Here is a 13224-nt window from a genome sequence, read left to right on the forward strand (position 1 = left end):
CTTTTTTGGGTGTCTTCCGACTGAATTCTGTTTGATATCAGCACCACACCCTTGCTGTGGAGGGCGTAAAACAGGACAAAGTCTAAATAAGGGCAAGAGTCATGCCTTAAAAACAGAAAAAACAAGTCACGTTTTTAGCACAGTTGGCCATTATGACGGTCTAAGGCAGGACCTTTCTTGATGCATTTGCAGTGCTAGTTTGAAGTGTCAGACAGACGTCGGAAAGTGGCAAACAGGCTTGCCTATACATGACTACTGATAAAACTACTGCTTGTGCTAACACGCAAAGATATCTATTTACCTATCGCATCTGCCAGTGCCTATTTATCGACACAAGTTACGTCTGTTGAATCACGTCATCCTAGACTAATTTTCCTACCTGCTTATTTTACCTAGCCTACCCAGCCAACATTTGCTAGGTCATTAAGTGTTAACTGTGGGCCTAAAAGCGTTTAATGATAATACTGCCCTAATCAAGGTTTGAAAATCGGAGGTTTACAGGCTACTGTGACCTTGGTGGCCCCTTCTTTCAATATTATTTGCATCCTGCTTAAAAAGCCAGAGCTTGATGACACTGACTTAAACAATTATAGACCCATCTCAAAATTGCCCTTTCTTTCTAAAATCCTAGAAAAGGTTGTCTTTCAACAACTCCAATCCTTTCTATCAGAGAATGAGATGTTAGACATCTTCCAGTCTGGATTCGACCTAAACACAACCACGGAATCTGCTTTAATTAAAGTCACTAACGACTTGTTACTATCAGTGGATGCAAAGAACTGTGCATTACTTATGCTGCTAGATCTTAGCGCCGCCTTTGACACTGTAGATCACTGCATTCTTTTAGAGCGCCTTGAGCACTGGGTTGGAATTTCAGGAACTGCACTGAAATGGTTTGCCTCCTTCTTAGAGGGAAGAACCTTTTCAGTTTCTTTCAATGATACTTCATCTTCATCTGCCCCCTTATCTTATGGTGTTCCACAGGGATCAGTGCTTAGTTGTATTTTATTCTCACTAAACATGTTGCCACTCAGTCAAATTATGAAAAAGCACGGTATATCCTATCATTGCTATGCGGATGATACACAACTGTATCTCCCATTTAAATGTGGTTCCTCTGGTGCTCTAAACCCGTTGCTTGATTGCCTAAAAGAGATTAAACAATGGATGTCAACCAATTTTTTTAAACTGAATGAATCTAAAACAGAAATTCTATTTTTTGGTTCACATGAAGCTGCAAATAATGCAATTAGTGAACTAGGGTCTTTTGCCAGATTTGTAAAACCTTATGCAAGAAATCTTGGCTTTCTACTTGACCCTGATTTTAAATTTGAGAAACAAATTAATGCTGTTGTCAAGTCATCTTTTTACCACCTTAGAATCTTAAGTAAAGCCAAAACGATGTTTTCTTTCAAAGACTTAGAGATATTGATCCATGCCTTTATTTCATCCCGCCTGGACTACTGTAACTCCCTTTATTTTGGTGTCACTCAGTCCACTCTATCCCGACTTCAGATGGTGCAAAATGCAGCTGCAAGGCTGCTTACCAAGTCTAAAAAGACACAACATATTTCTCCAGTTTTGAAATCTCTGCAATGGCTACCAGTGAAATTTAGAGTAGATTACAAAATTCTTCTTTTTGTCTTTAAAGCTTTAAATGGACAAGCTCCCCAATACCTAAGTGAGCTTGTACACTTTCACTGCCCTCCCAGAACTCTGAGGTCATCAGATAAACAACTGCTCTCAGTACCTCAGAGTCGTCTAAAAAATAAAGGTGACTGTGCTTTTTCAGTAGCTGGGCCCAAGTTGTGAAACAACCTCCCTTTTCACATTAGATCTACACCAACTATTGGTGCTTCTGAAGCCAAGTTAAAAGAATTTATGCTATTAATGGCTTTTAAATGAATTGTGGAATGTAATTATAGGCTATATATATGTACATATTATTTTAGTTTTGCTTTCCTGTTGTGTTTTGTTTGTGTGTGTCTTGATTCATTTTGTCTTATATTAACTATTTATTTATCTGTTTTTATTTTTTTTGAGCACTTTGGTTAACCACAGGATGTTTTAAATTGTGCTATATAAATAAACTTGACTATTACTATCCGACTAATAGCGATTTTCATTTAACCTATGGCCTGTCAAAATAATCTTAGCATTCACAGCGCAAATTAATATAGTCTTTTACGCAGTGGAGAAAGTGACAGCGCACGGCAAGAAAGAAAGAGCGTCCAAATTCACCCATTCTTCTCTGTTGAACTAACCTGACTCTCGCCAGATGAATTTCGTTCCGCCTAGCTCCACTCACAGGATGTGAGTGAAGGTCAGTGTTTATACTGGATCTGGAAATAACAAAACGGGAGGGTGCTGGGAGATGACCTTGAAATACGGGAGAAACTTGGGAAAAACGGGAGTGTTGACAGGTATGATATAAAGCCTCTGTGCAATAAGTGGTTCCTGAGTAATCCGGTTTTGAAATTGCAACACATTTCTACATAGCCTCATTGGGGCGAAATTATAATGTATTCTAATGTAAACTATTTGCAGTAGGCACATACATTTTTGTAAATTGCTCAGCCATAGATTATCCCACTATCATGGTTCTTATATTGTCAGGTTCCAGCCAATCCCATTACATGAATACATTTATATTGGCATGCTTCCTAGTGACATTAATGCAAAAAAATATGAAGAAAATCAAATAACGAGACACAAATTGATATAAAGCCTGACATAAGCCATATGCAAACATTCACATCATGTATAGCATGTAGCATGTAGGCTATAGGCTATGGCCATTACAATGACCAATATATTATCTTAAATAAACTAGCTGAATAACACAGGTGACCACTTCTGCATAATTTCATGGAGTGCTGAAATGTACACACATTTTTGAACATTTCTGAACTGTGAAATGTAGCATATGTTTTTGTGGTTGTGAACTTATTGCAATATCACCATAACTATTCCACCTGTGTGTGCATGGTTATAATTCTGAAGTGCAAAACAGCATAAATATTTCTATAAAAATAAGCAAGTCTGACCTCTGAATTTACTGAAAGTGCACCTGATTGATGTATTTAAAAGTTAAAATATACAAACATTCTTAAATTCTTACAAAACACCCACACACTTTTTTTTTTTTAAATTGTTAGTTTGGACCCCCACACACACACACACACACTTTTGCCGTGCGAAATACCAGTGCTGTTTTCAGCATCTGTTTAGTGCTTCATTGTCATTTTCTTTGTTACACGCATTTTCTCATTCCTCTTCTGTCACACACAGTGCCAAATCCCCCGCAGTGTTGAAGAGGTCAGTCATCCCCCTCACTTTTGATAAGGTAAAAAGCCTTATAGGTACTCCAAATAAATAATAACCTATAGGTTTACGTTAGGCTATGTAAAACTCCCCATTAACAGCATCACGTCACTAACCACAGCGACTGCACAATCTCGTATTTACTCTGTTGGATATCTGAAGCTAGTTTGTCTACTTAGATACTGTAAATCCTCAAATTATGGCCGGGGTCTTAAGACAAAGTACAGGCCTTTAGGGGCAGGATTGTATTCGAGACAGCCCTTTATTTCTTATGCGAGTTTTTATTTTGAGACATCGCGTTTTCTTGGAGCGGCATACTGGTAGGCCTTCAAAAGCATGACATTTTCGGTTTAGTTTGATATTTTATTTACTTTTGGACTGTTTGATTATATTGTTAAATGTTGGGACTGATGGGCACTGAAATCTGGGGAGGTATTTGATGATCACTATTACGTTCCATGTAGTTGAAAGAGTGTCAGGATTTCAAACAAACCATCCGCTTTCATGCGTTCATTGAACGTCTGCGGTGCTGTAATGGAAACCTTATTGCGTAGCCAAGTAGCCTATTGAGTTATTTTTAAATTATGCATGATTTACTTTTTATTAATTTCGTAGGCTGGCTTTATTTTATTATATAGAAGTATCTAAATAACCTGTTAAAATGTACCAGAATTCAGGAAATTGTATCTAGTCCAAAACATTTTTTAGGGGGGAGGACCCCCATACCCCAACCCCCCCTCTGAAATGTCCCACCCACTTTCACAATGCCTCCGACGCCCATGGCCCTAGTAGTAGGCTAGATCCCTTTGATACCAATGTTCATTTAACTCTGGGAGCGAGCTCACAAGCCAACGGAGAGTTGCTAGACTAGCCCTGGAAGCAAATGTAATTTGTAATTTGTAATTTGCAGCCGCTAGGGTGTGTCTAGATTTCTAAGCTACCAAAATGCACCAGAATACAGGAAATCACATCAAACAAATGAAAAAAATTCTGGGTCCATGCCTGGTCCCTACACCTGAGAACCACTGATGTAAGTTTTTTTTACTGTACGGTATAATGCTGAATGAGCCAAACAAAAATTTCTGCAGCAAAATTTTGGTTGGCCCCACCAAATCTCACTCCAAGGTTTTTTGAAAAGTTGGCAGCCCTGCTTGAATTAATCAGTGCCCCACTAGGGCTCTTGTTAAAAATGTCTAGAATTGCCACTGCTGTGGAGAGGTTCCTGTGAGAATGCTGCTCTTGCAAGTTCTCACTGGACATACACACAACAGACAAACCACAGGCTGGCGCCTAAGGACACATCAACATATAGTGTGAGGGTACAACAACATTTTGGATGTGGGCATGTCTGATACTCCTGAAGGAAAAGATTAACATCTGAGGATGATTAACATCTGAGTTCAGGCAAGGTTACATCATGGGAACAACAAAAAAGGAAAAAACAAGCAAGCAAACAAGAAAAAAAAATTATGACTGAGCTGATTCTTATCAGCAGAAGTTACATTTAGTGCTGACAAGCAAAACCGCGGAACTGGAGTATGTAGTAAATGATTGATCACAACCACACAAGATTGTTGATACCTTCGTACCGGCAAAATTGGTTTAATTCCACTGGATAAAAACAGCTTCCGTGAGCCATAAAGGAAATTGGGCTGGCCTTCCTAAGAGTGAATGAAAGGCTGTAAATGGGCTGGCCTTGGCATTCAGAAAAGGACACACTGCTGTAAGTGGCATGCTGGGCTCCTGCACCAGTGATCAGTGGTGATATGGAGAGGAAACAGTCAGAGGGGAGACAGTAATCCTTCTGACCTTTCACACATTCCCCTGACACGGTTTGCCTGGGAGACAGTGAGTGTCTGTGTGTTTGTGTGAGTGTGTGTGTGTGAGAGAGAGAGAGAGAGTGTGTGAGTGTTGATGTGTGTACGTGTGCCTGAAGAGAAAGAGGAGGGCTGGGAAGGTGCTGGTCCACCTATAGTTGTGTTTTAACATCCTAGCCATATCAACATGCTATTGGGTTTCTTGCTCTAGTGCCTGAGAGGACTAAAAGGACATTTTGAAATGGAATATGGAAATGCCTTAATATAATATGTTCTTCATCTCAAGATGACATTTTGCTTTGTGAAAACTGATGGTTGGCAAATTCATACAGGATCTTTACATTATTTTGTGTGGCTACTGTATGCAAAGAAATGGCTAACGGTTAATTAGTTAGGGGCCCACATTTAAACATTCTACAGTACACAGACAGACAAGCAGAATGAGAGCACAGACAGTAATGTGTCTAAATGGGCCATACTAGTTTAGCATTAAAAAGCTATTTCATTGACTTTGTCTGAAGCACTCCTTATAGCACACTGGATGACTTGCTTCTAATCGTTTGTGGCCTTTCTCCATACATATAAGTTTATTGTACATATATTAACACAACACACATACTCTCTCTCTCTCTCTCTCTCTCACACACACACACACACACACACACACACACACACACACACACACACACACACACACACACACACACACACATGCCCTATGCAACCCATTCTGACTTAAAGGGCACAGAATGGCCCGTAAAGGTGTAATTTACTGCCGGCCATAAATATTGCCCCATCCCCCCACTTTACAACTGTAGGCCACCAAGGAAAAATCAATTGGGCCGGGAGGCCCGCTTCAATTTATGGCTGCTTAGAATTCAGGGAGAGGGGAGCAAAGAGCCACATCACCATGGGGATGAACCGGTATGGGTCAGCTGATCGCTCAGTGCAGTGGAAGACCCTGACCATGAGAACATGATCTACAACCAGACTGGAAATCCTGAATCATGTACAGCAAGACCCCCCCGCCCCCCTTCCAATCTCTGTTGTGGTATTTTTACATTCAGAAGGGATCCACCAATCAGGGGGTCTCCTGCCACTGCAGTGTGTGTGCGGGGTTGTGGGGGCGGGGTGGACCCAGACATGGAGTCTCTCCCGGGGTGGGGCTGGCAATGGTGAGGTAGTGCTTAAAAGTCCTCTTCAGACGGGAAAGGAGAAAAATAAGCCTGCTTGCGTCGAGAACCTCTCGTCTGGGCTCTGGAGAGGGGAATTGAAATCGATGCCTCCTCGGCTCTCTCTGAGTCAGCCGCCTCGCACGGCAGCTTACTTAACCCCTCGTAAGTAAATGGCAACCAAAGCAGCCCACCTCAGTGACGGAGAGCAGCCCACTCTATGTCCACTGCCACTCAACAGTCCACTCAACCTCTCTCACTATCACATCTAATCATCCATCATTACAAACCAGCCAACTGGAGCTAATCACACTACTACTACTACTACTACTACTACTACTACTACTACCCATCACACTATTACTACTACTACTACTACTACTTCTACTACCCATCTGAATCTTCCCTTTGAGCAAACATCCGCCTCGCAGTAGCTCAGTAACTCTCTATTTGCATACATCAGCTTAATACTTTACTCCTCATTCAATATTGCAACACTTTATCATCCTCAATGCATTAGTACACACAGTACAAAAAGCTGCCACAAGACATGCTCAGATTTGAAAGGTGACTCACATTTAAATCAGCACTCTACACTGAATATTCAACAGCTTCATGTCATTACTACTTCATAATTTCAGTTAATTAAAGTTATTTTTTTCTAGGAAAACATAGAGAGATAGACTTGCTATTAGTAAAACAAGGAAGAGACTGTTGCCACACCTCTGGCCAACATGAATGAGAGTTTAAATTAAGGAGAGCTTTATCTCCCTTCACACAAGAGCACTCAATCAAATCTATCTGTTCTATGTGATCAGAACACTAATGCCACCCAAGCACCAATTGGCGCAGCTGCTCCCTGAGAAGGCCGCTCAATCCTCGTTTTCATTTTCCCCCTGTGACGCAGGCTTGAGTTTTGACAAACAGCATGTTCCTCCTCATGCACCGGAAATTGACGCCATGCTGACAAACCCAAAATAATTGCAGGTGCGGGTATCACGCTGTGGCGCCCTGCTGAGCTGCACATGGAATAAAGCTTTAAGGGAGACATGGAGGGAAATCTCAGACAAATGCCCATGCTTTTAGACAGCAACACTATGGCTTGCTCAACACCTCTGTGTGTTAAGGCTTATTATTATACGGCTCTTCACAATGCAAGTAGAACGCTCCATTAACTTGAATGGGATTTCCCAAAGTTCTACCGGTCATTATTTTTCGTCTAAGGACCTCTGAAATAATGACCGCTGTCAATGGCAACAGATTTTCATTCAAAAGTGAAGGCGGTTGATCAGCTGTGTTCTAAAGAACGTTTGATTCAAGTTCAGCGTGTGTTGCGAACTATTTGTTTCTCAGCAAAAGCCACAATGAAATGGTAACAAATAAATGTAAAGAGACATTTCGTGGAGTTCATTTAGTTACACTTTACTTGACTTGATACATGACACTGTCATGAACATGTCATAAACAAGTCATAAATGTTTATGACATAACACTTCTGTTATTAAGTGACATTCGGTTTTTGTCAACTTTTTGACAACTGAGGGTAACACTTTACTTGACAGTATCGACATAAGAGTGACATGAGACTGTCATGAACACATGACACTGTCATGACACATGAACCCTAACCCTAACCCTAAACCTAACCCCAATCCTAATCCTAACTTGTTATGACAAAAACCGAATGAAACTTAATGACAGAAGTGTTATGTCATAATCGTTTATGACTTGTTTATGACACGTTCATGACAGTGTCATGTATCAAGTCAAGTAAAGTGTAACCGTAACCATAAGAGTAAAATGTCACTCTTATGTCGATACTGTCAAGTAAAGTGTAACCGTATTTTGAAGTATACCGGTATATAGTTATATGGAAGCAGGGGTGGACTGGGACCAAAAAACGGCCCTGGCATATTTGGCCCAAGCGGCCCTCAAATCGGTCGGGCACACTTAATTACTGTAAATACAAAATCTTTGCATTACCCTTATATGCATATATTTTCAACTGCACTGAAAGTGATGTAGGCCTCACTGGCTATCACTCTGACTGATCAGAGGTAGCCATGGAGCACATGATCTCCATATTCAAGTAGGCTATACAAGCAATTATTAAAGAAGAGTTTCTGTTTGAATTCAAAGTATCATTTCAAATGATTCAATAGGCTACATTTAAACTATACAATGCTCAACTGACAGACAATGCTCAACTGACTGTCATTCATTTAGAACATTTAAGTCGCGCTATTTGTTATTATAGGCCTAATCACAGCACGGCCTTACTATGTTATCATTACCATATCATTACGTTTATTTATTAATTAATTAATACGTCATCATAATCATCATCGTCAGCATGGCATGTCACACTTAGCCTACCTGCTCCACCACTGAGTTCTTATGTAGCCTCAACTACTGTAGGCTCCACCACCTGCTCACTGTCCCTTGCTCTGTATGCTTGCTTACATCCTCGTTCAAACTCAACGAACTTCAACATGTTGCTGACATATGCTAGCCTACTTGCAATATTGTATTTTTTAAGCTTCTACATGGTGTTACTTTTGCACTATTGTCACTACCGGCACCCGCCGCAATTTTGTGTAGGCAACTTCGATTAACTTTTGACGCTCACAGAATCTTGGCTCTGAGCCAAAATGCGAGGGGTGGGGCCTGATGTGAGCTGTTATTGGATCAGTCGAGTGTCAATATGGAAATGTAACCAATGGGCCGCTGATTGTCCTTCATTTGGGCCGATCGTTGGCCAAAATGATTAAATTATATATAGGCCTATAGCCTATTCTATCGGCCCAAAAGGTGAGTCGGCCCACCGGGAAAATGCCCGGTATGCCAGATGGCCAGTCCGCCCATGTATGGAAGTATTATAGTATTTTGACTATATTATAGAAAACTATAGATATATTAACATACTTGATTAGCCCAGTGAGCAAATGCTTTTGAGTTGGTTGAGCAACTCAAGGCCAAGACAAGTGTCTTGACCAGTATGATTTTGTTCAACACACACACACAAAAGCTGAAAATGAAACAGTGTGCCTGAAGACATAAGAGTGGCTCTGCAACTAAGTGGCAACCTGGAGTTCTCTAATTCATGAAAAAAGTGTGAAAAAGGTTAAAAAAAAATGCATGTGTGTTCATGTATGTGTGTTTCTGTGGAATTGGTTGCGCATGTGTGCATGTACAGTATGTGTGCGGTTGTGCATTTATATTAAGGACAGCATGGAAGAAAGTGATAAACAGAGACCTTAAATGGAAAATATTCCAAGAACGAGGCATGAGCGTGCAGAGGAGTGCATGCGTGTGGGTGTCATAATGTCAGTGTCACGGGAACCATCGACTAAATCCTGTGGCCTAATGTGCCTGTTAACTCCGGCAAGACATGAACACATCAGTGAGCAGCAAACAAGCTCCCCATTCATTATCTATAAATGACTTGATTAGTCATTATGCACAAACAGTGCTTCGAATTCATGACCAGCTTAGGCAGAAAAACACGGGCTCTGATAATGTCCAATTCTGCAGTCTGCGCGTGCACTGACTATGAAATAGGGGACAAAACCGATATGAGGATTGACGTTCCTGGGTGCGGCAGCTACATGGGTTATATATTAGCCAATAGTAGATCGGATAATGATCCCCCAGGTCTGTTGATCCTGTATGAGTTGCTTTTCGCGCAGGCCACACCCTATATTTTAGACAGAGGCTGCACCTCAGAGGGCAGGTGGATTGATCGATGAGTGCATCCACCTTAGCAACAGCCTGTGTGTGTTTACTGTGTGTGTGTGTGTGTGTGTGTGTGTGTGTGTGTGTGTGAGTGGGTGGAGTGAGTGGGTGGGTGGGGGGCCTGGTGGGTTTGAAAGAGGACAGCCGGCTGTCAGTAAGGCACTGGAGTCACGGCCTGCATATTGATTCCAGAAAGACAGAGCGAGACCCAGTGTTGAGCCTGTACACCCCCCACACACACACACACCCCTTCTCTCTACCACTGAGCTCGGGAACTCACTGCTGATCCCTGGTGGAAGGCTGGAGGACTGTCACTTCCTGGAGAGGCGTGTGCGGGTGGTGGCCGAGGATGATAGTCTCGCTGTCAGTGGCAATCAGATTGATGAGGAGAGTGTGGGCCTCCCCACCCCCACCCCCTCTCCTGTGTCTGATTCCGTGTCTCGTGTTGTTTATGACGGAGTGATGCGCCCCACAGGCCCTCGATCGCAGGTGTCAAGACTCGCAGAGGTGTCTCTGTGTAATCAGATAGTGACGCAGAGACAGACAGACAGGGAGGGAGGAAGAGAAAGAGAGAGAGAGAGGAAGAGAGAGAGAGAGAGAGAGAGAGAGAGAGAGAGAGAGAGAGAGAGAGAGAGAGAGACTGATCATCTCAGTGCCCAGCTGATGAGGAACAGAAACCCACAGACTTCCAAAGACCAAAGGCAGTTATTTAGGCGAGAGAATAAAGAGCTCTAGTTCAAGAACTAAAAGTCTCAGTTGCTGACTTTCTCATATCTCTGCGGATTACTGTGTTCCACGACAGTGCTTTAACACATGCAATAATTGGACAAATGTGCAACATATATATTTGGTCAATCTTGAGTTTTCAGAGTGAGGTATAGAACCTGGCTGGTGATAGGGTGGAGTTATTGCGAGGACTTGAGAGTAACGTAATGGATTGAGAGCCTCAACTGCATCAGATTTTGCAGATATAAACAAAGAGGTGCAGGGATGCCTGTGTGGCCTAGTTCCTTCCCTTGAACACATCACCTTGTACCCTGAACTTTTATGATCCCACTTGGTGAAGCCCTGCCACATGATGCTGCGGTAAAATGTTTCCATGCGGTGAGCGTTAATAATGGCCCTATTTTACTGGTGTGGAGTTCTTGTTTTTTAAGTGTTTTATGTCAAGTATCTCCACCAATTAACCAAATCACAGGTAACCTTGTAAACATTAAACAATTTGACTAGACAGCTAGGCCTTCTCTTTATCCTAGTGGAAAAGTCTCCAGCTGATTAAGCTACAAATGTTTGCAAGTGAGATGATGTTCCATATGATAGATGAGTGAATGACCATGCATATATACTAAGCTGACACCATAAAGTTGTCAACATTGTAATGAAATCTGGTTATAAGACAGGCAAGAGATGGCCAGGGGAACTTTGAAAGAGAATGTTGTCTTGTAAAACAAGTGTACCATTATCTTATGGTGGATTCTCAGTTGGATAGTGTTTACATTCTCAAGCCACACAGAGGTAGGGAGAGAGACTGTGTTTGCTCAGGTGGAAAGGAACATTTTAAAACCTTATCTATAATTACATTTGAAACCATTCTTCAGCTCCACCATGCATCTGACAGCACAGAGAGAGAGAGAGAGTGAGAGAGAGAGAGAGAGAGAGAAGAAGAAGAAGCCATTTTATATTCATGCTGGGAAGACTTCTTATTTCTTATGTGAAATTGTAAGAATCAATCTGAGAATATATCCATCTAGAATCCAGTGTGCTGTTAGATATATCTGGAAGGCACATGTTAAATACATTAATATGCATGAAAAATGAAAGAGACAATAAATAATTAAACATCTCTCATTCATGGTTAAGGCTGTGTTGTGTGCATATTTCACAGTAATATCAGAATGCAACAAAAACAAACTTATCTTCAAACAAAATGTCTCCACATCAGCATCTGGCAGACACGTCAGATTTATTTTTTCAGCCATTTAATGCTCATGTCAATACTGACACAACTATGATCAGCAGCCGTGATGCTAACTTCAGCTCATAACCACAGCACAGGAGGTGTAAGGCTTAGGCCACAGAGGAGGCTGGTATGGTTCAGGGTCAACGCTAGAACACTGCTGGTAACAGGGAGAGGCAAATATCAAATGTTCTGCTTGTTATCAACACACTGCAGGTGAGGCCAGCTGGACCTTTCATTTGGAATGCAATGTCCAAATCACAACAGACGTAGACAGCTGTAGTAGAGGATGGGCTGTGCTCAATTTGGACCGCAATCAGCAAACCTCTCTGAAGGATCCAAATGTTCCGTATTCACTGTAGGCCTATTCCCCAACAGTGTTCTAAACTCAATAAAATTGCAGAGCTGTACTCAAAGCTGCATATTGTTCAGGCACCACAAAAGTTTTAAGTTCACTCAACTAGTTTCCCAGTTATTGATTATTTCGACAAGATTAGCTCTTAGTATATGAGTAGAACTGACCCCCAAACTCATTTCTTTCAAGATTGGATTGAAATTACGTCTGACGTAATAAAGACGTGCAACTTCATTGGTTAGGTTTATATCAACATGGCAAATAACCTAATAACGTACACAAACCAACATAAACCAATAAAAAAATCGGAAATCCCAGTGAATGGTGAATGAACTAGTCTACGATCGATTGTGGCAGTTGTAAATTGATACACTTTGACATCGTAGGCCTAAGACCGTTTGCAAGGACTGCTGCGCACCCCGGATGTAGGCAGGCAAGCTGCAAGCAATCAGTGAGATGATCCATCATCATCAGACAGCCTTATAGCCTCTACACAAAGGTAAGAACGTGCCTTAATGTTGGTGTAGGCCTACTTTGTTTATTTATTTGTGTACCGTCTACCGTCAGCAGGCAGACCTCAGCTAAAGTGTAGGCTATGTAAGAGAGACCTTTTGCGGGCTAGCTGCATGTTTTAGCGAGTTAACTAAAGTTTGTTGTCTGAGCTGTCACCCAGCCAGCCAGCCTGTTATTGCACTACTTTAGTGGAAACTGTACAGACAAACAGTATAGTTTAGCATTACCAAAGATCTTTTATTAACCCTTTCTGGTGTGGCCTACTTTGGCCGCGCAGGTGGAAATCAAACACATGACACGCACAAACAGGCAGCGCACTTTTAAACATTTTATTAGTAGCCTATAGCTGCC

This window comes from Alosa alosa, chromosome 10 (assembly GCF_017589495.1).
Source record: "Alosa alosa isolate M-15738 ecotype Scorff River chromosome 10, AALO_Geno_1.1, whole genome shotgun sequence".
Classification (NCBI taxonomy): Eukaryota; Metazoa; Chordata; class Actinopteri; order Clupeiformes; family Clupeidae; genus Alosa; species Alosa alosa.